General features: G+C 38.7%; 1 pseudogene; it reads right to left on the reverse strand.

Moving 5' to 3' along the window:
* Nucleotides 1-1604: 1604 nt before the first annotated feature.
* Nucleotides 1605-24956, reverse strand: LOC129639517 (RNA-binding motif protein, X-linked 2-like; annotated as a pseudogene).
* Nucleotides 24957-27530: the final 2574 nt, after the last annotated feature.

Genomic DNA, 27530 nt, shown 5'->3' on the forward strand with positions numbered 1-27530 from the left:
AGAGCCTGGAAGGCTACAGTCCATGGGATCACAAAGAGTTGGACACGATTGCGTAACATTTTCACTGATACAATATGGATGCACCTCAAAACTATTATACTAAGTGAAAGGCCCCAAACACAAAAGGCCACATGTACAATTCCACTTACATGAAATGCCCAGAATAGGTAAATCTACAGGAACTGAAAGCAGACTGGTAGTTGCCAGGGACAAAGAGGAGGAGGGGATGGGGAGGAGCTGCTTCAAGGGTATACAGGGTTTCATTTTGGGGTGATGAAAATATATTGGAACTAGATAGGGTTGGTGGTTTTATAACACTGTCAATGTACCCAACTGCACTGAATATCCCCTTTAAAATGGTTAATCTCAAGATAAATATCGTATACTAACACATATATACGAAATCTAGAAAGATGGTACTGACGAATTTGCAAGGCAGACATGGAGAAACATAGAAAACAGGCTATGGACACAGCGAGAGGGGAGGAGAGGGTGAGATGTACGGAGAGTAACATGGAAACTTTCAATAACATATGGAAAATAGATAGCCAATGGGAATTTACTGTTATGTCTCAGGGAACTCCAACAGGGGCTCTGTATCAACCTAGAGGGTTGGGATGGAGAGGGAGATGGGAGGCTCAAGAGGGAGGGAACATATGTACACCTATGGCTGATTCATGCTGATGTTTGACAGAAAACAGAATTCTGTAAAGCAATTATCCTTAAATTAAAAAATAAACTCCAGTTTGGGACGACCCAGAGGGAGGGAACAGGGAGGGAGGAGGGAGGAGGGTTCCAGATGGGGAACACGTGTATACCTGTGGCGGATTCATGTTGATATATGGCAAAACCAATACAATATTGTAAAGTTAAAACATAAAATTAACTTAAAAAAATAAATAAAATGAAAGAAATGTAAAAAAATTTTTTTAAATAAATTAAAAATAAATAAATAAATATATATTTTTTTAATGGTTAATTTCATGTGAATTTCTTCTCAATCAAATAAATAAATAAGTTATAAGGGAAAAAATGTAGACATATCAACCAAAACAAAAACAGCAAAATTGAAAAAAAGATGTCTACAATTTCAAAAAACAGGGGGCAGGTAGGCAAAAATAAGGAAGGAGCAGGCTGATGTTAAGAATCCTTATCACATGTATAGCAACCTGTCTGAACCTAGTTAAGCCACACTTCTCTGCTCAGTGGTTATAGCTGCCAACTGGAAAGGTTCTTAACATGTAGCACAAAGACTGGAATTCTAGAACTGTCTGCTATTTCTCCTTCCTGGCCATTTCATCAGAAATTGGGGTCATGAATTCAATGGCCCTATTGATAAACCCAGATTTAGGTACATGCTCTGGTAAGTACCAAAAGTACCAAGTATATTCCCAGGGACAATGGATTCTGCTCAAAAATCCAGGACATTTAGCTGTTAAAAACTACAGCTCTCTTGATGATTATTATACTCAAGGGATCAAAAGAATTCATTTTCAGAGACTTTACATGTAAATATAGTAAAAGAATAACTGAATTTCATTGCATTTGAAAAATACAGTTCATTTTTAATTCTACCGTGCTGAATAGCTGAACAGGCTGCGGCATCAGTGATGCCTGCACTCCTTGGGATTAGAGGACTCCGGGTCCCGAGAGTGCCGGGACCTTTTGTGCCAGTGGGATTTATCTTGGTGCCTACTTCTACTCCTGTGACTACGCCCCTCAGAGAGCACCTGTCATGCCGCCCCTCAGAGCGCCTGTCATGCCATCTGGAATGTATGTCTGAGCTTCAACCCCTGTCTCTCTCCCTGTGCCTGTCTTCTCTCTCTTCCCTTCTGCTTGATGACTTGTGTTCGTGCTTGGACTTCTCCGTTCTTGGCTCCCTCTCTCGGTCCTCCATTCTACCACGGCAGGTCTTCCTGACCTCAGGGGAACTGGGGTGGGACTTCCGCACCTCCCTGGACTCTGACTTCTGACCCTTCTCTGCCTTCTCTGAGTGCTTGCCACTGTGCTTTTTAGAGCCAGGGTCATCCTTTTCCTTTATCATCTTGCTTCTGGGCAAGGAAGAGGAGGCTGGCTACTCTGCCTGTACCTCCCGGCCAGTCTTCTGTCTTTCTTTTTTTTTCTTTTCTTCCGTTTTGTCTGGAGGAAAAGAGGGGCACAATCAGTAAGAAAAAGAAGATGGAAAAGATGGAGGATATACAAAAGAAAAGCATGCTTGGCAGCAGCATGAAACACTCACGGTCTCTACTTCTAGAAAAGTGCCTCCAAGAATCCAAGCTGGATGTCTGTCACCCTTAATATGTCAGGTTGCTATATAAGGCAACTCCAGCTCTTAATTCTCTCTCTAAAGACCCTACCTCCAAACAGTCACGTTAGGCACCAGAGGGTTAGGACTTCAACATACACATTTTGGTGGCCAGAATTTAGCCCACAGCATTAGTCTTCTGCTGATACTTCTTCTTTCCCAGTTAAGGTAAGGTTCCCCACACCTGCCCCCTTCACACTTGAGAACTGACTACCAAATCTCAGTGAAGGCTAAGAAGAGCAAACATTAAGCCTACCCAGTGTCTTCTCATAGGCCTTAACCATTTACCTTTTTTGTGTTTTTTTTGGTGGGTTTGTCATCTTCAGAGCCCTCAGATGAACTTGGTGGAGGAGCATGAGTCCCACAGCCCCTCTCCTGCAGCTCTCTGGTCACCTCATCCATTTCTTCTGAGTCCTCAGGAAGTCGATAGTTAGATACATGATCCACTCAGATAGTTCTTCCTTTGATCTAAGACAGACAGGCAATGCTTTGGCAGATAGCTGACTATTTGCTACCAAACACAGCCTTCCATCTATTTGAACCCAGCTGCAGAAATCCATGGTTTGAGCCATTCCCATTATCCTCTTGCTAATTCTGTTTCTCAGAAAATCTCAAAAGCAGACCTGCTCAAGTGATGTGTCACAGCACACATCCCTACACATTCGCTCAACCCTGGGGGCAGTCAGGTAGAGCCTGGGGCAGCTGGAGATCCTGGGAGCCTCATCAGTTTATCCCAGAGTTCTATATAAATATCTCCATGTTATAAGTGTGCCATGAAGTGAAAGGAGCCTGGGAAGTACTGCCCCAAAGCATAAGCAGCATGGAAAACTGCAAGAGTTTAGATGCACAAACATGAATTACCTTCCATCTGTAACATTAATTTACAGTGAAACACACTGTTAAGAAGCCTGGAAGCTAAAGGGAATTCCTAAAACTCAGCTCAATGCTACAGCTGCTTTCTCAACACAAATGGATGAGGCCAAAGCGAACAACAGCTGGGAGGGGGTAAGGAATCTAGAAAGGACTACTTTCTTTTCTCTTAAGCCCTCACTCCTTGCTCCACCCCCACCATACTGGAACCACTGGCTCATGCTGATACTATCACTGCGAATCCCAACTCTCCAGGTGAACAACAAAAAATTAAACCTTCACTTAAAACAAAAACATTCGGGCAGATACAGACTTATTCTATAGGCAATGCCATCAGAAATGTGAAATGTCTGGCTTTTACTGTTCCATTCAAGAGCAAGTTTTTACTCTTACCCCTAAGCCTGAGTACTTTCACCTATCCCATTCCACCATAAAAGGTGGAATAAAGTCACCTTTTATGGTGACTCCCTTTCACTGCTGGTGCAATCAGTGACAGATTCTCCAAGTCAAGAGTCACCCCTCCAACCTGTGACAATGCTCATTCAATGGCAGTGCTTTTCCTAAATGAGCACAGGGAGCATGTGGAGCATAGGTAACCCTGACTTGCCCCATCCCCTTTTCATGCCTCACTCTCATGTCATCACTCACCGTCGCACTTACAAGGGTGGAGGAGAGAGAATAGAGGACAGAAACCTTCAGAATGAGTTACTTTCATAGACTTTGTCATAAGATTTTAACTAGAGAATTTTCAGGGCCCAGTACTGCTAAGTCAATGGAGACATATGAGAGACATACATGGCTAGGTCCTCAGCCACGAAACCATGATAGAACCCCAAATTCCCTGATACAGGACAGCATAGAACAGCAGTGTTTGCTAGTCTCTTTGCCCTCCAATACAGCAGAAACGAGAGTGGAGTGTGAGGAAGAAAAGGTGAAAAACAGACGCCTGGTTGGGTGCAAGATGAAGGGGAGTGGGGGGTCATGGTACCTATGCTCCTGAGGACATAGCTTGCTAAGTGATGGGGAAAAGAAACGCATGTTGACAGGGTCATGAGCCAACGGAATTATGTCCTGGGGTCATTTCCCAGTCAGTATGTCCCCACACCTCTGCAACCCAGCTGACCAGTACTGCCCTTGAGCCTGTAGTCATCAGCTGGGAAATGAAACTGACACCCTACCCAATGGAAAAGTTCTGCTCAGTAAGCATACTCACCTTGATCCCATTAAAACTGTCAACAGCCAGAGTTGTGCTCCTCTGGTCTTCATAGCAGAGGAAACAGAATCCTTTGGATTTCCCAGTCTTCTTGTCCGGTACCAGATTAATGTTAACAATCTCCCTGTATCTATTTAATTTATAAAAGAGTAAGACACTATTGACTTAAAATGTAAAAACTTTCAGATTGGACGACAAAACAAAATTCAAATAATATAATCTGTACAGGAGACACGCTGAGAACAAGATGACAAAGAAAGGTTAAAAATCAAAAGTTAGAAAAAGATATATCAAGAACACCTGATTTTAAAAATGGGTGGTAGCATTAAGATCAAAGATGAATTCAAGGCCAACCAAAACAAGACATTTAAATGTGACTAAGAGGGCTCTTTTACACAGAAAAAGGTCCTAATACATAAGTCATGAAATTTTATACATAAATAACACATCCAAAATTTTAATTAAAAATACAAAGAGCAACGAAGAGTTCAAGTTATTAGAGATTTTAACACACCACTTTGAGTTCACAACACATAAAATTGAGAAAAATAAGTCAGAGGAATTAATATAAAATTATATAACTACAAATAAACATATACTTAATAATATAACACTTACATTGTTAAAAATATTAACATCAGACTAGTAGATATACAGATATATTCGACTGTACAGAGAGTTTCTTCTCAAGAATCCATGAAACACATATTAAAACTGACTGTAGACTAGATCTCAAAGTAAACCTGAATCATCGCCAAAAACAGCACAGACCATGTTCTCCAATCATAATGTGAAACAGCTGAGAACAATAATTTCAAAACAAAAAATGCCCTAACTAGAACTTGAAACCTGTTCTCCAGGCTAACTACTGGATGAAAGAGAAAGTGAAATAAAATAAAGAAATCATGGTAGACTATTTAGAAAACAACAAAAATGGGAATATATACCAAAACTTGGTGTCTGTGTGTGTTAGTCGCTCAGTCTTGTCCGACTCTTTGCGACCCCAAGCACTATAGTCCGCCAGGCTCCTCTGTCCATGGAATTCTCCAGGCAAGAACACTGGAGTGGGTTGCCATTTCCTTCTCCAGGGGATCTTCCTGAACCAGGGATTGAACCCAGGCCTCCTGCATTGCAGGCAGACGCTTTACCGTCTGAGCTACCTTTACCTTTACTGTCTGAGCCCACCAAAACTTACAGGATGTGGCTAAAACCACACTCAGGAAAATCTGTGACATTAAAGAATGTTATTGTCAAAAAGGAAAGGGGAATTCCCTGGCAGTCACAGTGGTCAGGACTTGGTGTTTCACTGCCAGGGTTCAGGTTCAAACCCTGGTCAGGGAACTAAGATCCCACAAGCCACAGGGGAGTGGGGGATAGTAAATCTTAGGAAGGTAGGGGGAAGTTAGTAAAGACATAATTTAATGAAAAAAAAAAAGAAAAAATTCTACCTTACTCATTATATAAAAATTAATTCCAGAAAGCTTCATAAACTTAAAACTACAGTCATAAAAATACAATAGTAGCTGATGGAAATGTTATAACATGATCACATACATATACCTCAGCCCCAAATCTAGCATCTTACTTAAAAGAAAACACTAGAAATGATTCAACTATGGTATATGGTATTCAGCTATTTAACACTATTTAATATTGTAGGTATCGGCCCATGCAATTAGACAGGAGAAAACAGATATAAAAAAAGAGTAAATATATGTGTATGTATAACTGACACGTTTTGCTGCACAGCAGAAACTAGTACAACACTGTAAATCAACTATACTCTAATTTTAAAAACTAATTTAAAAATGAAAAAGTAAAGCTATCTCTGTATGAAGATTATATATGATGATATATATAGAAAACCCAAGAGAAGCAATGAGAAACAGTGTTAAAAACAAACAATATAACAGATCTGTAGGATAACAGGATATAAAGACAACAAAAATAAACCACCCTCTTACAAACAATAATCATAAGATATAAGGAAAGAGGAGCCCTATTTGTAACAGCAACAACAAAAAGATAAAATACTTAGAAATAAATCTAACAACAAGGAATGTACAAGGTCTATGCAAAGAAAACTCTTAAAAACTGCTGAAAGACACAAACACAGTTTGCAATAAATATAAAGACACCTCTTTTTCTTGCATAAGATGACTCAACATTATAAAGATATCAAAATCACCTCCCAAGTTAATACTTATGTATAAGGGTGACACTCCAATTTTCTGGGGGTAAATATGGAGTTTTAAATAAATGCTGTTGGGACAACTAGATAGCCATTTGAAAAAATATGAAAATGGGGTCCATATCTCACACTACACATCAGAATAACTCTAAATGGATCAGAGATTTCAATGCATAAAATTGAAACCATACAAGTATTAGAAGAGAACGTGGATGGGTGGGAAGAAATACTTTCTAATTATGACTCAAATCCAGAAGCAATAAAAGACTGATAAATTTGACCACTGCTGCTGCTGCTAAGTTGCTTCAGTCGTGTCCGACTCTGTGCGACCCCATGGACGGCAGCCCACCAGGCTCTGCCATCCCTGGGATTCTCCAGGCAAGAACACTGGAGTGGGTTGCCATTTCCTTCTCCAATGCACGAAAGTGAAAAGTGAAAGTGAAGTCGCTCAGTCGTGTCTGGCTCTCAGCGACCCCATGGACTGCAGCCTACCAGGCTCCTCCATCCATGGGATTCTCCAGGCAAGAGTACTGGAGTGGGGTGCCATTGCCTTCTCCAGCAATTAGAGGACAGACTATACAGGGACAGCATGAGGGAGTTTGGGGGATGATGGAAATGTCCTTCATCCTGATTGTAAGGGTGATTACACAAATCTATTCAAGTACTAAAAAGAAAAATCTCATAGGACTGTACATCCCCTAAAAAGTCAATGTTACCATAAGATCATTTAAACACATGAATAAATGAACGCATAAAAATTTAAAAATAATAATTTTGCAAAGAAAAAAAAATCACAATAAACAAAGTCAAATGACAAACTAGGAGAAAACGTCTGCAATTTACATCACAGATTAAGGCTAGAAAGCCATTTTTTTTTCCTTTTGCTATAAAGGACATTACCAGGACAACTGGAAGTCAAATAAAGTCTATAGATTAGATAACAGTGTAACAGTGTTGATTTCCTGAATTTGATCACTATCCTGAAGTTAAATGTCCCGGTATTTTGGGAAATACACACTGATGAATTTAGGGGTAAATGTGCATCGTGTCTGCAATTGACCCCCAAATGGTTCAGAAAAAAAATAATATGCATACAGGTGGAGAGAAATAATAAAGCAAATGTGACAAAATGCTAACATCTGGGGACTCTGAGTAAAGGGGATATAGGTATTCTTCATTCTATTTCATAACTTTCCTGTTTTAACCCAGAAATTTTTTCAAGTATTTCAAAATAAAAAGTAAAAGAAAAAAAGAATACAGGAGCTGGCTTGACAGGATAACTACAGACCAAACTGGGACAGTTTGAGCATCAAGAAATAATAATAATGGCAATGTAGTATAACACATCAAATTAAAAAAATAAGTCCACAGCAATACAATACATGATAAAGTGTTAAAAACAATAAGTTAATATCCTTAATACATGAAGGGCTCTTGTAAAATCAGTAAGAAAATGAGGAACACACTAACAGGGAAAAACTAGGCAAATGATCTTAATAGACAACTTACAAAGAAAAAGAATAAGGGCCTATAAATCTACGAAGAGATGTTCAACCTCCCGGATGATGAAATAAAGGCAAAGTAAAATAATAATGAGAAATCATATGGCAATATTTTCTTAAAATAACCATTACTGATTAGGATTCAGGAAAATGAGCATTCCAGTCAGAGTGAAAACTGATACAACCTTTTCGGAGAGTAATTTGACAATGTTTATAAATTAATTTCATGAAGGAAACCATCAGGGAGGCAGACAAAGATGTATATATCACAATGTACACTGCAGTATAATTCATAACAGCAAAATATTGGAAATAATGCCCGACATTGAAAAGAAGACAATAGACTTAGGAGTCTTGGGGCAATGGCTATGTACTACTTGGCTTAGAATTAGTTCGGCATTAAATGAACTGATGTGACCGCGCTAGTGTGCATGATTTTTTTGAGGTAATGTTCCTCATCTATGAAATGGGGATAAGATCCACTCTGCCTTCCTGCGCTATGTATATAAATATTCTCCGGGCATGGTAGAGCCCTGAATAACTGAAAGATGAGATCAGAGTTCTTGTTTTGTGGGTAAATGTGCCTCTGGTGGAGGAGGTGGCACTTTCCCAGTGGGTGAGGGTTCAAAGGGGCTGAGGTTGTGAGAGGGACTGACTCTACTCTCAGAGTACCCAGAATTTCAACAAAACTAAGAGCTGATTGTGGACAGTGGGGTAGGCCTGCCAGAAGAGAACTTTCAGCAGCTATTGGAGCCAGACTACAGGCTACGTATGAAGAGGACTGGAGCTCAGGGAAGACGAAGAGCTCATCTGCGTGTTTAAGAAATTGGAGGCTAAGATGGCGGAGGGATAGGACGGGGAGAACACTTTCTCCCCCACAAATTCATCAAAAGAACATTTAAACGCCGAGTAAATTCCACAAAACAACTTCTGAATGCCGGCAGAGGACATCAGGCGCCCAGAAAAGCAGCCCATTGTCTTCGAAAGGAGAGAGAAGAAATCCAGCTCCACCCACCAGAACACCGGCACAAGCTTCCCTAACCAAGAAACCTTGACAAGCCACCTGTACAAACCCACACACAGCGAGGAAACGCCACAATAAAGAGAACTCCACAAACTGCCACAGTACAGAAAGGAAACCCCAAACTCAGCAATTTAAACAAGATGAAGAGACAGAGGAATACCCAGCAGGTAAAGGAACAGGATCAATGCCCACCAAACCAAACCAAAGAGGAAGAGATAGGGAATCTACCTGATAAAGAATTCCAAATAATGATAGTGAAATTGATCCAAAATCTTGAAATCAAAATGGAATCACAGATAAATAGCCTGGAGACAAGGACTGAGAAGATGCAAGAAAGGTTTAACAAGGACCTAGAAGAAATAAAAAAGAGTCAATATATAATGAATAATGCAATAAATGAGATCAAAAACACTCTGGAGGCAACAAATAGTAGAATAATAGAGGCAGAAGATAGGACTAGTGAATTAGAAGATAGAATGGTAGAAATAAATGAATCAGAGAGGAAAAAAGAAAAACGAATTAAAAGAAATGAGGACAATCTCAGAGACCTCCAGGACAATATTAAACGCTACAACATTCGAATCATAGGGGTCCCAGAAGAAGAAGACAAAAAGAAAGACCATGAGAAAATACCTGAGGAGATAATAGTTGGAAACTTCCCTAAAATGGGGAAGGAAATAATCACTCAAGTCCAAGAAACCCAGAGAGTCCCAAACAGGATAAACCCAAGGCAAAACACCCCAAGACACATATCAATCAAATTAACAAAGATCAAACACAAAGAACAAATATTAAAAGCAGCAAGGGAAAAACAACAAATAACACACAAGGGAATTCCCATAAGGATAACAGCTGATCTTTCAATAGAAACTCTTCAGGCCAGGAGGGAATGGCAAGACATACTTAAAGTGATGAAAGAAAATAACCTACAGCCCAGATTATTGTACACAGCAAGGATCTCATTCAAATATGAAAGAGAAATCAAAAGCTTTACAGACAAGCAAAAGCTGAGAGAATTCAGCACTACCAAACCAGCTCTCCAACAAATACTAAAGGATATTCTCTAGACAGGAAACACAAAAAGGGTGTATAAATTTGAACCCCAAACAATAAAGTAAATGGCAACGGGATCATACTTATCAATAATTACCTTAAACGTAAATGGGTTGAATGCCCCAACCAAAAGACAAAGACTGGCTCAATGGATACAAAAACAAGACCCCTACATATGTTGTCTACAAGAGACCCACCTCAAAACAGGGGACACATACAGACTGAAAGTGAAGGGCTGGAAAAAGAGTTTCCATGCAAATAGGGACCAAAAGAAAGCAGGAGTAGCAATACTCATATCACACAAAATAGACTTTAAAACAAAGGCTGTGAAAAGAGACAAAGACGGTCACTACATAATGATCAAAGGATCAATCCAAGAAGATATAACAATTATACATATATATGCACCCAACACGGGAGCACCGCAATACGTAAGACAAATGCTAACAAGTATGAAAGGAGAAATTAACAATAACACAATAATAGTGGGAGACTTTAATACCCCACTCACACCTATGGATAGATCAACTAAACAGAAAATTAACAAGGAAACACAAACTTTAAACGATACAATAGACCAGTTAGACCTAATTGATATCTATAGGACATTTCATCCCAAAACATTGAATTTCACCTTTTTCTCAAGCGCACACGGAACCTCCTCCAGGATAGATCACATCCTGGGCCATAAATCTAGGCTTGGCAAATTCAAAAAAATTGAGATCATTCCAAGCATCTTTTCTGACCACAAGGCAGTAAGATTAGATCTCAATTACAGGAGGAAAACTATTAAAAATTCCAACATATGGAGGCTGAACAACACGCTGCTGAATAACCAACAAATCACAGAAGAAAGCAAAAAAGAAATCAAAATTTGCATAGAAACGAATGAAAATGAAAACACAACAAACCAAAACCTGTGGGACACTGTAAAAGCAGTCCTAAGGGGAAAGTTCATAGCAATACAGGCGTACCTCAAGAAAAAAGTCAAATAAATAACCTAACTCTACACCTAAAGCAACTAGAAAAGGAAGAAATGAAGAACCCCAGAGTTAGTAGAAGGAAAGAAATCTTAAAAATTAGGGCAGAAATAAATGCAAAAGAAACAAAGGAGACCATAGCAAAAATCAACAAAGCCAAAAGCTGGTTCTTTGAAAGGATAAATAAAATTGACAAACCATTAGCCAGACTCATCAAGAAACAAAGGGAGAAAAATCAAATCAATAAAATTAGAAATGAAAATGGAGCGATCACAACAGACAACACAGAAATACAAAGGATCATAAGAGACTACTATCAACAATTATATGCCAATAAAATGGACCACGTGGAAGAAATGGACAAATTCTTAGAAAAGTACAACTTTCCAAACCACGACCGGGAAGAAATAGAAAATCTTAACAGACCCATCACAAGCATGGAAATTGAAACTGTAATCAAAAATCTTCCAGCAAACAAAAGCCCAGGTCCAGACGGCTTCACAGCTGAATTCTACCAAAAATTTAGAGAAGAGCTAACACCTATCCTGCTCAAACTCTTCCAGAAATTGCAGAGGAAGGTAAACTGCCAAACTCATTCTATGAGGCCACCATCACCCTAATACCAAAACCTGACAAAGATCCCACAAAAAAGAAAACTACAGGCCAATATCACTGATGAACATAGATGCAAAAATCCTTAACAAAATTCTAGCAGTCAGAATCCAACAACATACACCATGACCAAGTGGGCTTTATCCCAGGGATGCAAGGATTCTTCAATATCCGCAAATCAATCAATGTAATACACCACATTAACAAATTGAAAAATAAAAGCCATATGATTATCTCAATAGATGCAGAGAAAGCCTTTGACAAAATTCAACATCCATTTATGATCAAAACTCTCCAGAAAGCAGAAATAGAAGGAACATACCTCAACATAATAAAAGCTATATATGACAAACCCACAGCAAACATTATCCTCAATGGTGAAACATTGAAAGCATTTCCTCTAAAGTCAGGAATGAGACAAGGGTGCCCACTTTCACCATTACTATTCAACATAGTTTTGGAAGTTTTGGCCACAGCAATCAGAGCAGAAAAAGAAATAAAAGGAATCCAAATTGGAAAAGAAGAAGTAAAATTCTCACTGTTTGCAGATGACATGATCCTCTACATAGAAAACCCTAAAGACTCCACCAGAAAATTACTAGAACTAATCAATGATTATAGTAAAGTTGCAGGATATAAAATCAACACACAGAAATCCCTTGCATTCCTATATACTAATAATGAGAAAACAGAAAGAGAAATTAAGGAAACAATTCCATTCACCATTGCAACGGAAAGAATAAAATACTTAGGAATATATCTACCTAAAGAAACTAAAGACCTATATATAGAAAACTATAAAACACTGGTGAAAGAAATCAAAGAGGACACTAATAGATGGAGAAATATACCATGTTCATGGATTGGAAGAATCAATATAGTGAAAATGAGTATACTACCCAAAGCAATTTATAGATTCAATGCAATCCCTATCAAGCTACCAACAGTATTCTTCACAGAGCTAGGAAAAATAATTTCACAATTTGTATGAAAAAAACAAAAAACCTCGAATAGCCAAAGCGATCTTGAGAAAGAAGAAGGGAACTGGAGGAATCAACCTACCTGACTTCAGGCTCTACTACAAAGCCACAGTTGTCAAGACAGTATGGTACTGGCACAAAGACAGAAATATAGATCCATGGAACAAAATAGAAAGCCCAGAGATAAATCCACGCACATATGGACACCTTATCTTTGACAAAGGAGGCAAGAATATACAATGGATTAAAGACAATCTCTTTAACAAGTGGTGCTGGGAAATCTGGTCAACCACTTGTAAAGGAATGAAACTAGACCACTTTCTAACACCATACACAAAAATAAACTCAAAATGGATTAAAGATCTCAACATAAGACCAGAAACTATAAAACTCCTAGAGGAGAACATAGGCAAAACACTCTCCAACATACATCACAGCAGGATCCTCTATGACCCACCTCCCAGAATATTGGAAATAAATGCAAAAATAAACAAATGGGACCTAATAAAACTTAAAAGCTTCTGCACAACAAAGGAAACTATTAGCAAGGTGAAAAGACAGCCTTCAGAATGGGAGAAAATAATAGCAAATGAAGCAACTGACAAACAACCAATCTCAAAAATATACAAGCAACTCCTGCAGCTCAATTCCAGAAAAATAAATGACCTAATCAAAAAATGGGCCAAAGAACTAAATAGACATTTCCCCAAAGAAGACATACAGATGGCTAACAAACACATGAAAAGATGCTCAACATCACTCATTATCAGAGAAATGCAAATCAAAACCACTATGAGGTACCATTTCACGCCAGTCAGAATGGCTGCGATCCAAAAGTCTACAAGTAATAAATGCTGGAGAGGATGTGGAGAAAAGGGAACCCTCTTACACTGTTGGTGGGAATGCAAACTAGTACAGCCACTATGGAGAACAGTGTGGAGATTCCTTAAAAAAAAACTGGAAATAGAACTGCCTTATGATCCAGGAATCCCACTGCTGGGCATACACACTGAGGAAACCAGAAGGGAAAGAGGCATGTGTACCCCAATGTTCATCGCAGCACTGTTTATAATAGCCAGGACATGGAAGCAACCTAGATGTCCATCAGCAGATGAATGGATAAGAAAGCCATGGTACATATACACAATGGAGTATTACTCAGCCATTAAAAAGAATACATTTGAATCCGTTCTAATGAGGTGGATGAAACTGGAGCCTATTATACAGAGTGAAGTAAGCCAGAAAGAAAACCACCAATTCAGTATACTAAAGCATATATATGGAATTTATAAAGATGATAACAATAACCCTGTATACGAGACAGCAAAAGAGACACTGATGTATAGAACAGTCTTTTGGACTCTGTGGGAGAGGGAGAGGGTGAGATGATTTGTGAGAATGGCATTGAAATATGTATAATATCATATATGAAACGAGTCGTCAGTTCAGGTTCGATGCACGATACTGGATGCTTGGGGCTGGTGCACTGGGACGACCCAGAGGGAGGGTATGGGGAGGGAGGAGGGAGGACGTTCAGGATGGGGAACACGTGTATGCCTGTGGCGGATTCATTTCGCTATATGGCAGAACCAATACAATATTGTAAAGTTTAAAAAAAATAAAATTAAAAATAAAAAAAAGAAAAAAATAATATTATGTATGTTAGTTAGATCTCCTAAGCAATGGTGGGTGTTTTACATGTTAAGCTTCATTTAATTCAAAAGAAAATCTACGAGGAAGGTGTTGTCAATATTCCCATTTTACAGATGAGGAAACTGAGGCACAGAGGCAGTAATGCAGTTACAAGAAGTGAAACGGATGATGTCTTTGAGACTGTATTTATCGACACTCAATAAACTTTGTGGAAAAGGGCATTGTCTATCTAGACTGTTGGAGAAAAAAACTCAATTTCAACTCTCTCTTCTAAAAAAAAGAAATGAAGTGTTTTACTTAGATCTACTAAGTAACATTCTGGATGTGTCATATGCTCTGTTTCATTTAATTAAAAAGAAAAATACCACTCCCATTTTGTAGATGAGTAAACTGAGTCACAGAGGCATTCAGGAAGTGACTAATAAGTGAACGAGATGCTTTATGGTGAGAGTATTTATGGACACAGTAAAATTTGCAGAAATGGCACTGTTTGTAGATTGTTGGTGAAAAAGCTCAATGTCAACTCCATCTATTAGGAAAAAAACAAAATTAGGTATGATACTTAGATCTACCAAGCAAAGTCTGTCTTCTTTTACCTGCTTGCCTGCATTTAATTCAAAAGAAAAACTACACAGAAGGTGGAATCAATGTTCCCATTTTATAGATGAGGAAACTGAGGCCCAGAGGTATTAATGAAGTAACTAGAAAGTGAAAGAGATGCTTCTTGGTGAGTGTACAGTCTATAATTAGGAAACTTTGTGGGAAAGTGCACTGTTGGTCCAGATTCTTGGGGAAAAATCTAGATTTCAACTCATTCTTCCAAAAAAAAAAAAAAATTAAGTGTGTTACTTCGACTGCTAAGCAATGTCCTCGGTGTTTAGAAGGTCTGCTTCATTTAATTGAAAACAAAATCTATGAGGAAATTGTTATCAATATTCCCATTTATACTTCAGGAAGCTGAGGCATTAATGATATTGTTAGTAAGTAAGAGAGATGCTTTTGCTAACCGTATTTATCTATAGTTAATAAACTTTATGGGTAAGGCCTCATCTGTCTAGAATGTTTAGGGGAAAAACTTGATTTCAATTCTATTAAAAAAAAATTAAGTATGTTACTTAACTCTACTAAGCATGTCCTCAGTGTTTTACATGCTCTGCTTCATTTATTTTTTTAATTTAAATTTATTTATTTTGATTTGAGGCTAATTGCTTTACAAAGAAAATGTAGGAGGAAGCTGTTATCAACATTCCCATTTTATAGATGAGGAAACTGAGACACATAGACAATACTGTTGTTACTAGTTAGGGAAATACATGCTTTTTGTTGAGCGTGTTTATCTATTTAGTAAACTGTGTGGGAAAGGGCATTGTCTGGGTAGAATGTTGGGGAAAAAACCCAATTTCAATTCTCTGTATTAAAAAAAATTAAGTGAGTTGCTTAGATCTTCTAAACAATGTCCTGGTTGTTTTGCATGCTTCTCTTCATTTATCAAAAAGAAAATCTACAAGTAAAGTGTTATCAACATTCCCATTTTATATATGAGGAAACTGAGGCACAGAGGCTTTAAGAAAGTAATTAGTAGGTGAAAGATGATGTATCAGTGAGCCTGTTTATCTATACTTAATAAACTTTGTCGACAAGGCCATTGTCTGTTAGATTTTTGGGGAAAAAAACTCAATTTCAATTCTCTTAAAAAAATTAAGTATGTTACTTAACTCTACTAAGCATGTCCTGTGTATTTTACATGCTCTGTTTCATTTAATGAAAAACAAGACTCAGTAAGGTAAAAGAAAATCTACAAGGCTGTGGGGTAAAAATAAAGATTTTAACACTCTTAAAAGAAAAAAAACCAATACTATGTATGTTAGTTAGATCTCCTAAGCAATGGTGGGTGTTTTAGACATTAAGCTTCATTTAATTCAAAAGAAAATCTACGAGGAAGGTGTTGTGTTGTCAATACTCCCATTTTACAGATGAGGAAACTGAGGCACAGAGTCCATAATGAAGTTACAAAAAGTGAAACGGATGATGTCTTTGATAGTGTATTTATCAACACTCAATAAAGTTTGTGGGAAAGGGCACTGTCTATCTATATTGTTGGAGAAAAAAATCGCTATTTCAACTCTCTCTTCTAAAAAAAAGAAATGAAATCTTTTTCTTAGATCTACTAAATAACATCCTGGATGTGTCATATGGTCTGTTTCATTTAATTAAAAAAAAACAGAGCAGACCAATTTTATAGATGAGTAAACTGAGGCACAGAGGCATTAAGGAAGTGACTGATAAGTGAAAGAGATGCTTTATGGTGAGAGTATTTATGCACACAGTAAAATTTGGAGAAATGGCACTATCTGTAGATTGTTGGTGAAAAAAGCTCAATGTCAACTCCATCTACTAGGAAAAAAACAAAATTAGGTATGATACTTAGATCTACCAAGCAAAGTCTTTCTTGTTTTACTTGATTGCCTGCATTTAATTCAAAAGAAAAACTACACAGAAGGTGGAATCAACGTTCCCATTTTATAGATGAGGAAACTGAGGCCCAGGGGTATTCATGAAGTTACTAGAAAGTGAAAGAGATGCTTTTTGGGGAGTGTACAGATCTACACTTAGGAAACTTTGTGGAAAAGTGCATTGTCAGTCCAGATTATTGGGGAAAAATCTCAATTTCAACTCATTCTTCTGAATGAAAAAACAAAATTAAGCGTGTTACTTAGACTGCTAAGCAATGTCCTCGGTGTTTTAGATGGTCTGCTTCATTTAATTGAAAACAAAATCTACGAGGAAATTGTTGTCAGTATTCCCATTTATACTTCAGGAAGCTGAGGCATTAATGAAATTTTTAGTAAGTGAGAGAGATACTTTTGCTAACCATATTTATCTATATTTAGTAAACTTTGTGGGTAAGGCCTCATCTATCTAGAATGTTTAGGGGAAAACTTGATTTTAATTCTATTAAAAAAAAAAAAAAACAAATTAAGTATGTTACTTATCTCTACTAAGCATGTCCTCAGTGTTTTACATGCTCTGCTTCATTTATTTTTTTTTTTCATTTAAATTTATTTATTTTGATTTGAGGCTTTATTTACAAAGAAAATGCACGAGGAAGGTGTTATCAACATTCCCATTTTATAGATGAGGAAACTGAGAGACATATTACTGTCATTACTAGTTAGGGATATACATGCTTTTTGTTGAGCGTGTCTATGTATTTAATAAACTGTGTGGGAAAGGACATTGTCTGGCTCGATTGTTGGGGAAAAAACCCAATTTCAATTCTCTGTACTAAAAAAAAAAATTAAGTGAGTTGCTTAGATCTTCTAAGTAATGTGTTGGTTGTTTTGCACTCTCATGTTCATTTAATCAAAAAGAAAATCGACGAGTAAAGTGTTATCAACATTCCCATTTTATATATGAGGAAACTTAGGCACAGAGGCTTTAAGAAAGTAATGAGTAGGTGAAAGATGATGTATCAGTGAGCGTATTTATCTATACTTAATAAACTTTGTTGATAAGGGCATTTCTGTTAGATATTTGGAAAAAAACTCAATTTCAATTCTCATAAAAAAATTAAGTATGCTACTTAACTCTACTAAGCATGTCCTATGTATTTTACATGCTCTGTTTTTTTCATTTAATGAAAAATAAGAATCCATAAGATAAAAGAAAATCTACAAGGCTGTGGGGTAAAAATAAAGATTTTAACACTCTTAAAAGAAAAAAAAACAATATTATGTGTGTTAGTTAGATCTCCTAAGCAACGGAGGCTATTTTACATGTTAAGCTTCATTTAATTCAAAAGAAAATCTATGAGGAAGGTGTTGTCAATATTCCCATTTTATAGATGAGGAAACTGAGGCACAGAGGCAGTAAGGCAGTTCCAAGAAGTGAAACGGATGATGTCTTTGAGAGTGTATTTATCTACACTCAATAATACCGGGGTCCAGCCCCAGCAGGATCTAGGGATACCCTCAGGATGAACAGCGTCGGCGAAGAGAGATGAAAGTAAAAGGAGAGAGAAAGAGGCTGATATTCTTTGGCGCCCAACGTGGGGCAAAGATTCAGAGCACCTTTTCTCCGGAGTGAAGACGCAGAGCGCCTTTTCAATTGGGTTTTAGAAGCCCAGGCAGAAAAGTGAACTCAGAGAACCTCTGTGCTCCAGGGAATAAGCCTGAAAAAAAGAGATAGAGAAAGAGAGAGAAAGAAAGAGAGAAAGAATGACACGGGGAGGCCAAGCTCTGATGAAGCCGGGTCTGCAGCTTTATTTTTAAAGGGAGCTTTTATACCCTGAGTTACACATTTCCAGACATGAAAGATACAAAGTCATGTAGAGTCAGCTCAACATTAGAGCAGTTTGACCTTCATTGGCACCAGGATGTTTTCTGCATACCTTTTCATTTACAAGGGTCTTTGTGTTATGTACATTATCTTTTGGCCCAGAGGCCTATTAACATATTTGTGACTCTTTCTTGATAAAGGTTGGTCAACCAGAAAACCTGCTTTCCCTTTATCTTTCCGGTCTGCAGTCCCCCTCAGGAAACACAGCTACATTCTTATGGAGCAAAGGTGCAGTGGGTTACAACAAAGAAAGAATGTATTAACTCAAGGGTCTTATGTTGTTAATTCCAAGGCTACTGCTTGTTTTTCTTGCATACCAACTATACTAGCTAATGCACTCCCAGGCGCACATTGGGTAAAGACAAGGAAACTCAGTAACAAACATTGGCTCAACAATGCTGTATTGTTTAATAAAACTTTTTTATCGCTCGAAGGTTATGCTTGGGGTGTTGTGAACAATCATGTGTGTTAGTTGCAAGAGTGTGGATAAACCTGCCAAGCAAACTAAAATAGTAACTGAGGGGTTAAAGTTAAAATACTCCTTTTAAGACCAGGACACTTATTAACTAGATCCTTAAGTTGATTTTCTTCAGAGAAAGGTGGTCGGAGTTAGCACCCTGTTAATGTCAGAAGAGCTGGTGAAAGGCATAATACAGTAAACAGTAGACAGACAGACTTTGCTTTGGGGGTCGATGCTCGAGCAGGTCCAGGCAGTCCCTCGAGTCCTGATCCGGCTTGCCTGTCAGGTCTCCTCAGCATGACCTTGTCATGGGTGGGATCTCCCGTGTTGGCTCCTGACACAATAAACATTGTGGGAAAAGGCATTGTCTATCTAGATTGCTGGAGAAAAAAAAACTCAATGTCAACTCTCTCTTCTAAAAAAAAGAAATGAAGTTTTTACTTAGATCTACTAAGTAACATCCTGGATGTGTCATATGCACTGTTTCATTTAATTAAAAACAAAGAGCACTCCCATTATGTAGATGAGTAAACTGAGGCACAGAGGCATTAAGGAAGTTACTAATAAGAGAACGAGATGCTTTATGGTGATCGTATTTATGCAGAGTAAAATTTGCAGAAATGGCACTGTCCATAGGTTGTTGGTGAAAAAAGCTCAGTGTCAACTCCATCTATTAGAAAAAAAAATTAGGTATGATACTTTGATCTACCAAGCAAAGTCTGTCTTCTTTTACCTGCTTGCCTGCATTTAATTCAAAAGAAAAACTACACAGAAGGTGGAATCAACCTTCCCATTTTATAGATGAGGAAACTGAGGCCCAGAGGTATTAATGAAGTTACTAGAAAGTGAAGTAGATGCTTTTTGGTGAGTGCACAGATCTATACTTAGGAAACTTTGTGGGAAAGTGCATTGTCAGTCCAGATTATGGGGAAAAAACTCAATTTCCAGTTATTCTTCTAAAAAAAAAACAAAATTAAGTATGTTACTTAGACTGCTAAGCAATGTCCTCGGTGTTTAGATAGTCTGCTTCATTTCAATGAAAACAAAATCTACAAGGAAATTGTTGTCAGTATTCCCATTTATACTTCAGGAAGCTGAGGCATTAATGAAATTGTTAATAAGTGAGAGAGAAGCTTTTGCTAACCATATTTATCAATATTTGGTAAACTTTGTAAGGCCTCATATCTAGAATGTTTAGGGGAAAAACTTGATTTGAATTGTATTAAAAAAACAAATTAAATATGTTACTTAACTCTACTAAGCATGTCCTCAGTGTTTTACATGCTCTGCTTCATTTATTTTTTAATTTAAATTTATTTATTTTGATTTGAGGCTTTATTTACAAAGAAAATGCACGAGGAAGGTGTTATCAACATTCCCATTTTATAGATGAGGAAACTGAGACACAGAGACATGACTGTCGTTACTAGTTAGGGAAATACATGCTTTTTCTTGAGCGCGTTTATCTATTTATTAAACCGTGTGGGAAAGGGCATTGTCTGGCTAGAATGTTGGGGAAAAAACCCAATTTCAATACTCTGTATTAAAAAAAATTAAGTGAGTTGCTTAGATCTTCTAAGCAATGTTCTGGTTCTTTTGCACGCTCCTCTTCATTTAATCAAAAAGAAAATCGACGAGTAAAGTGTTATCAACATTCCCATTTTATATATGAGGAACTGAGGTGCAGAGGCTTTAAGCAAGTAATTAGTAGGTGAAAGATGATGTATCGGTGAGCCTATTTATCTATACTTAATAAACTTTGTTGATAAGGGCATTGTCTGTTAGATTTTTGGGGACAAATACTCAATTTCAATTCTCTTAAAATAATTAAGTATGTTACTTAACTCTACTAAGCATGTCCTGTGTATTTTACATGCTCTGTTTCATTTAATGAAAAACAAGAATCAGTAAAGTAAAAGAAAATCTACAAGGCTGTGGGGTAAAAATAAAGATTTTAACACTCTTAAAAGAAAAAACACAATATTTTGTATGTTAGTTAGATCTCCTAAGCAATGGTGGGCGTTTTACACGTTAAGCTTCATTTAATTCAAAAGAAAATCTCAGAGGAAGGTGGTGTCAATATTCCCATTTTACAGATGAGTAAACTGAGGCACAGAGGCAGTAATGCAGTTACAAGAAGTGAAATGGATGATGTCTTTGAGAGTGTATTTATCTACACTCAATAAACTTTGTGGGAAAGGGCATTGTCTTTCTAGATTGTTGGAGAAAAAAACTCAATTTCAACTCTCTCTTCTAAAAAAAAGAAATGAAGTATTTTACTTAGATCTACTAAGTAACATCCTGGATGTGTCATATGCTCTGTTTCATTTAATTAAAAACAAAGAGCACTCCCATTGTGTAGATGAGTAAACTGAGGCACAGAGGCATTCAGGAAGTGACTAATAAGTGAACAAGATACTTTATGGTGAGCGTATTTATGGGCACAGTAAAATTTGCAGAAATGGCACTGTCTGTAGATTGTTGGTGAAAAAAGCTCAATGTCAACTCCATCTACTAGGAAAAAAACAAAATTAGGTATGATACTTAGATCTACCAAGCAAAGTCTGTCTTCTTTTACCTGCTTGCCTGCATTTAATTCAAAGAAAAACTACACAGAAGGTGTAATCAACGTTCCCATTTTATAGATGAGGAAACTGAGGCCCAGAGGTAATGAAGTAACTAGAAAGTGAAAGAGATGCTTTTTGGTGAGTGTACAGATCTATAATTAGGAAACTTTGTTGGAAAGTGCATTGTCGGTCCAGAATATTGGGGGAAAATCTTGATTTCAACCCATTCTTCTGAAAGGAAAAAAAAAAAAAAAACAAACTTAAGTGTGTTACTTAGACTGCTAAGCAGTGTCGTCGGTGTTTTAGATGGTCTGCTTCATTTAATTAAAACAAAATCTACAAGGAAATTGTTGTCAATATTCCTATTTATACTTCAGGAAGCTTAATGAAGCTTATACTTCAGGGATTAATGAATTTGCTAGTAAGTGAGAGAGATGCTTTTGCTAACCGTATTTATCCATATTTAGTAAACTTTGTGGGAAAGGGCATTGTCTATCTAGAATGTTTGGGGGAAAAACTTGATTTCTATTCTATTGAACAAAAAAACCCAAATGAAGTATGTTACTCTACTAAGCATGTCCTCAGGGTTTTACATGCTCGCCTTAATTTCGGTAGAAAGAAAATGCACGAGGAATGTGTTATCAGCATTCCCATTTTATAGAGGAGGAAATTGAGGCACAGAGACATTACTGCCGTTACTAGTTAGGGAAATACGTGCTTTTTGTTGAGCATGTTTATCTATTTAGTTAAAACTGTGCGGGAAAGGGTATTTTCTGGCTAGATTGTTGGAGGAAAATCCCAATTTCAATTCTCTGTATTAAAAAAAAATTTGAGTTGCTTAGATCTTCTCAGCAATGTCCTGGTGGTTTTGCACCCTTCTCTTCATTTAATCAAAAAGAAAATCTACGAGTAAAGTGTTATCAACATGCCCATTTTATATATGAGCAAACTGAGGCGCAGAGGCTTTAAGCAAGTAATTAGTAGGTGAAAGATGATGTATTGGTGAGCCTATTCATCTATACTTAATAAACTTTGTTGACAAGGGCATTGTCTGTTAGATTTTGGGGGAAAAGAACTCAATTTCAACTCTCCTAAAATAATTAAGTATGTTACATAACTCTACTAAGCATGTCCTGCGTATTTTACATGCTGTGTATCATTTAATGAAAAACAAGAATCAGTAAGGACAAAGAAAATCTATGGTCTTAAGATTACTTACAGTCTTCTCTGGTGGTCCAGTGGTTAAGAATCCACTTTCCAATGCAGGGGATGCAGATTTGACCTCTGGCCAGGGAACTAAGATCCTACATGGCTCGGAGCTACTTAGCCACATGCGCCCACAGCTACAGAGCCCGTGTGCCTTAATGAATTATCCCACATGCCGCAACTAAGACCTGACATAGCCAAATAAATAAATAAATAACTATTTTTTAAAAGATTACTTCACAACCATGAATCATGTGCACAGTATCCACCAAGGGCCAATAAGAGGCCAGTAACTGTCCTGAGCTGACCAAGACACTGGGGCTCCCTGGTTCATCTCCAAATTCACCAGCAAAGGTGAAATCCAGGGCCATCACCATGCAGACTCTAGTGGGACTCTGCCAGGCTCCTCATAATCTGCTTCCTGACCCCAGATTAGAGTTCCTTAGCGGGGATAGCCCATGAATCTCCCTTGAGGCCCCGGGATTGAGTGAGTAGACCCAGAGATGTCTTTGGGAAAGCCCTTGCCCAGATTGCCCAGAAGAGGGCACCTGAATACCATTTTCATGTTATTCTTTCCGTCGGTCTGTGCCGTGCTGAGTTACTCAGTCCGGCCCTTTCCGAGCACCACCCCCCCCCACCAGGCTCCTCTGTCCATGGGGATCCTCCAGGCTAGAATACTGGAGTGGGTTGCCATGCCCTCCTCCACGGGATCTTCCCAACCAGGGATCGAACCCAGCCTCCCACATTGCAGATGGATTCTTTACCATCTGAGCCACCAGGGAAGCCCATGAATATTGGTATGGGCAGCCTATCCCTTCTCCAGGTTATCTTCCTGATCTAGAAATTGGTCTGGGGTCTCCTGCACTGCAGGTGGATTTCTTTTACCAACTGAGCTACCAGGGAAGGCCCAACTTTTGCCACTTCTTCAGGAACTTTTTTTTTTTTTTTCTCCTTCTGTGGCCAGGAAGAGGGGAAAATTCTGGTTTGGGGCCTGCTGTGGCACCAGAGGTTCATAGCAGTGGATCTGATGGGCTCTGTGGGATTCAGGCAAGTGAGCAGAACTGAGGCCAGTCTCCAGCATCAGCAATATTCATAGCTCTGGAGTGCGTGTGCTCACCAGTGAGGGGCCATGCAAATCCTCCTTCTTTCGTGGCTGCCTGGCATTGACCCTAGTGAGGGAGAGCTCAAGACACATCGGTCCTTGTGGCACTGAGAAAATTCTCCCCGCTTCTGGGAAGCAGTGGGCTCTTTTTATTCCTCTACTTCTTTGTTCTGTCTGCTGTATTAGTGTCTTCATCATCTTCATGGTAGCAAATGTTTATTGAACACCTACAGCTTGCCTTGTTTTCTTCTGAGTGCTCCACGTGAATCTCTTCATCTTCTTTTCAGCTCTATGAACTAACTACTATTAAGATCCCGTTGTACGGATGAGGTTCAGAAAGCTGAACCAATCTGTTCAAAGTCACAGAGCCAGTCCATTGCAGAGCTCTGATCTGATTCTGAGTCCACAGTTTGTCTTCTTCCTAGGAAGCCAGCTGCCTCTCACACTTCCTCCTCCCCACCCACATGCCTCTCCCTCTCCAGGTCGTCTCAGCGGCACAGTCTGCGTGTGGGTCCTGGGTTTGTGTGCTGTCCTCCAGGCAGTGAGCTCAGAGATGGCACTTAGCCAAGCACTTCCCTTTCTTTGTTGGGACGGAGGCATTGTCTTAACGGGAGAAACCAGCCACTCCATATACAAGCACCATGGTTAAGGGAAGGGGCTCCAAACCTTGAAGGTTTCACAGACTAGTAATATTAGTAAAATAAAACTGGGTGTGGACAGAGGTCATAATCTTTTCATTTTACCAATTAAGACCTTGTCATTCTCCTCTTCCTACTAATATTAATAACAGAAATAATATCTAAAGCATATAGAGAAAGATTACCATGTACCATATACTATTCTCAAACTTTCAATGAATTACCTGATATTATCCTCACAAAAATCATATTCAGTAGGCATTGTCGTTTTCCCCATTTTGGAGGCAAGGAAAGTGACAAAAAGAAACGTTTTGTAACTTACTCCTGACTCTGCTGAAAACCATTATAGTATATTGTCTCTCATGTGTGTTTGATAATAGATATTTTTAAAAGAAACCATCAAAGTACTTCCCTGGTGGTCCAATGGTTAAGACTCTGCACTTCCACTGCAGGGGGCATGGGTTCAATTCCTGGTTGGGGAGCTAAGATCATGAGTGCCACAGGGTGTGGCAAAAAAAAAATAATAAGAAGAAAAGAAAAACATTAACCATCAAGCACAGCCAGAGGCCCTGATCTCAGAATTTAGGAATAACCAACTAAAAGCACAGATGGTTCAGGGTTTGTCTTGGGCAAAGCAAATGCTGTCTCTCTCTCTCTCTCTCTCTCTCTTTTTGCATTTTAATGTGAAAGTACTAATATGTGCTTTGAGAAGTAAACGTCTAGATAAATACTGAGACCTTAACCCAGTGACTAGCACATAAGAATACAGTACATACCAGCTGCGACATTTATCATTGTAATTCCCTGTGGCACAACCCTGCAAACTAACCTCTTGCTGGGAGGAAACTGAGCAAGGCAACTCTAGACTCTTCCTGTTACTGAGGTCAGGTTAAGTTTCTGTAACTGACGACACCCTCCTTCCCTCAGCTGTCTCCAATTTCCCATCCTTGAATGAACTGAAGCAGAGGAGTTTTACTTCCCATTGATTGATACTGCTGTTGCCATCAGTTCTGTTCAATTGCTCAGTCGTGTCCGACTCGTTGCAATTCATGGACTGCCGTAACCGGGCTTCCCTGTCCATCAAGAACTCTTGGGGCTTGCTCAAATTCATGTCCATCAAGTCGGTGATGTCCCCTTCTCCTCCTGCCTTCAATCTTTCCCAGCATCAGGGTCTTTCCAATGAGTCAATTCTTCCCATCAGGTGGCCAAAGTATTGGAGCTTCAGCTTCAGCATCAGTCCTTCCAATGAATATTCAGGACTGATTTCCTTTAAGATTGACTGGTTTGACCTCTTTGCTGTCCAAGGGATTCTCAAGAGTCTTCTCCAACACCACAGTTCAAAAGCATCAATTCTTCAGTACTCAGCTTTCTTTACAGGCCAACTCTCACATCCACATATGACTTCTGGAAAAACCAGAGCTTTGACTAGATAGGTCTTTGGCAGCAAAGTAATGTCTCTGCTTTTTAGTATGCTGTCTAGGTTGGTCATAGCTTTTCTTCCAAGGAGCAAGCGTCTTTTAATTTCATGGCTGAAGTCACCATCTGCAGTGATTTTGGAACCCCAAAAGATAAGTCTGTTACTGTTTCCATTGTTTCCCCATCTATTTGCCATGAAGTGATGGCATGCTCTTCCTTTCGTGATTGTTGAGTTTTAAGCCCGCTTTTTCACTCTCCTCTTTCGCTTTCATCAAGTGGTCTTCAGTTCCTCTTCACTTTCAGCCATAGGGGTGGTGTCATCTGCATATCTGAGGCTATTGATATTTCTCCTGGCAATCTTGATTCCAGCTTGTGATTCATCCATCCTGGCATTTCGCATGATGTACTCTGCATATAAGTGAAATAAACAGGGTGACGGTCTACTCGTTTCCCAATTTGGAACCAGTTCCCTGTTCCATGTCTGGTTCTAACTGTTGCTTCTTAATCTGCCTACAGATGTCTCAGGAAGCAGGTAAGGTGGTCTGATATTCCCATCTCTCGAAGAATTTCCCCCAGTTTGATGTGATCCACACAGTCAAAGGCTTTGGCATAGCCGATAAAGCAGAAGTAGATGTTTGTCTGGAATCCGCTTGCTTTTTCTATGATCCCACGGATGTCGGCAATTTGATCTCTAGTTCCTCTGCCTTTTCTAAATCCAGCGTGAACATCTGGAGGTTCTCAGTTCACATACTGTTGAAGCCTAACTTGGGGAATTTTGAGAAATACATTGCTAGCATGAGAGATGAGTGCAACTGAGTGGTAGTTGGAACACTGTTTTGGGTTGCCTTTCTTTGAGATTGGAATGAAAACTGACCTGTTCCAGGCCTGTGGCCACTGCTGAGTTTTCCTAATTTGCGGGTGCATTGAGTGCAGCACTTTCACAGCATCATCTTCAGGATTTGAAATAGCTCAGCTGTTGCCAGAGCAGCACTCAAACTTTCCATCTGAAAACCCTAGGGAACAGGGAGTCATAAACTCCTTCTGAGGCTTCTGCTGCAGCTGCTTGCAGGTTGGATGGCCACTCAGGTATTAATTTATTCATTTTTCACTGAAGGATAATTGCTTTACAGGATTCTGTTGGTTTCTGCCCAACATCAACATGAATCAGCCATAGGTGTACATATGTCCCCTCCCTCTTGAATCTCCTTCCCACTTCCCTCCCCATTCCACCCCTCTAGGTTGTTACAATGCCCCTGTTTGAGTTCCCTGAGTCACACAGCAAATTCCCAATGGCTATCTATTTTACATATGGTAATATATGGTTCCATGCTCCTCTCTGTATGCATCATGCCTTCACTAAGGTATTGAGGGTTAGTAAGAGAGGGCTCCTCAAAAGTCATCTGCAGTGGTTCTCCCCATT

This window comes from Bubalus kerabau, chromosome X, assembly GCF_029407905.1.
Source record: "Bubalus kerabau isolate K-KA32 ecotype Philippines breed swamp buffalo chromosome X, PCC_UOA_SB_1v2, whole genome shotgun sequence".
Classification (NCBI taxonomy): domain Eukaryota; kingdom Metazoa; phylum Chordata; class Mammalia; order Artiodactyla; family Bovidae; genus Bubalus; species Bubalus kerabau.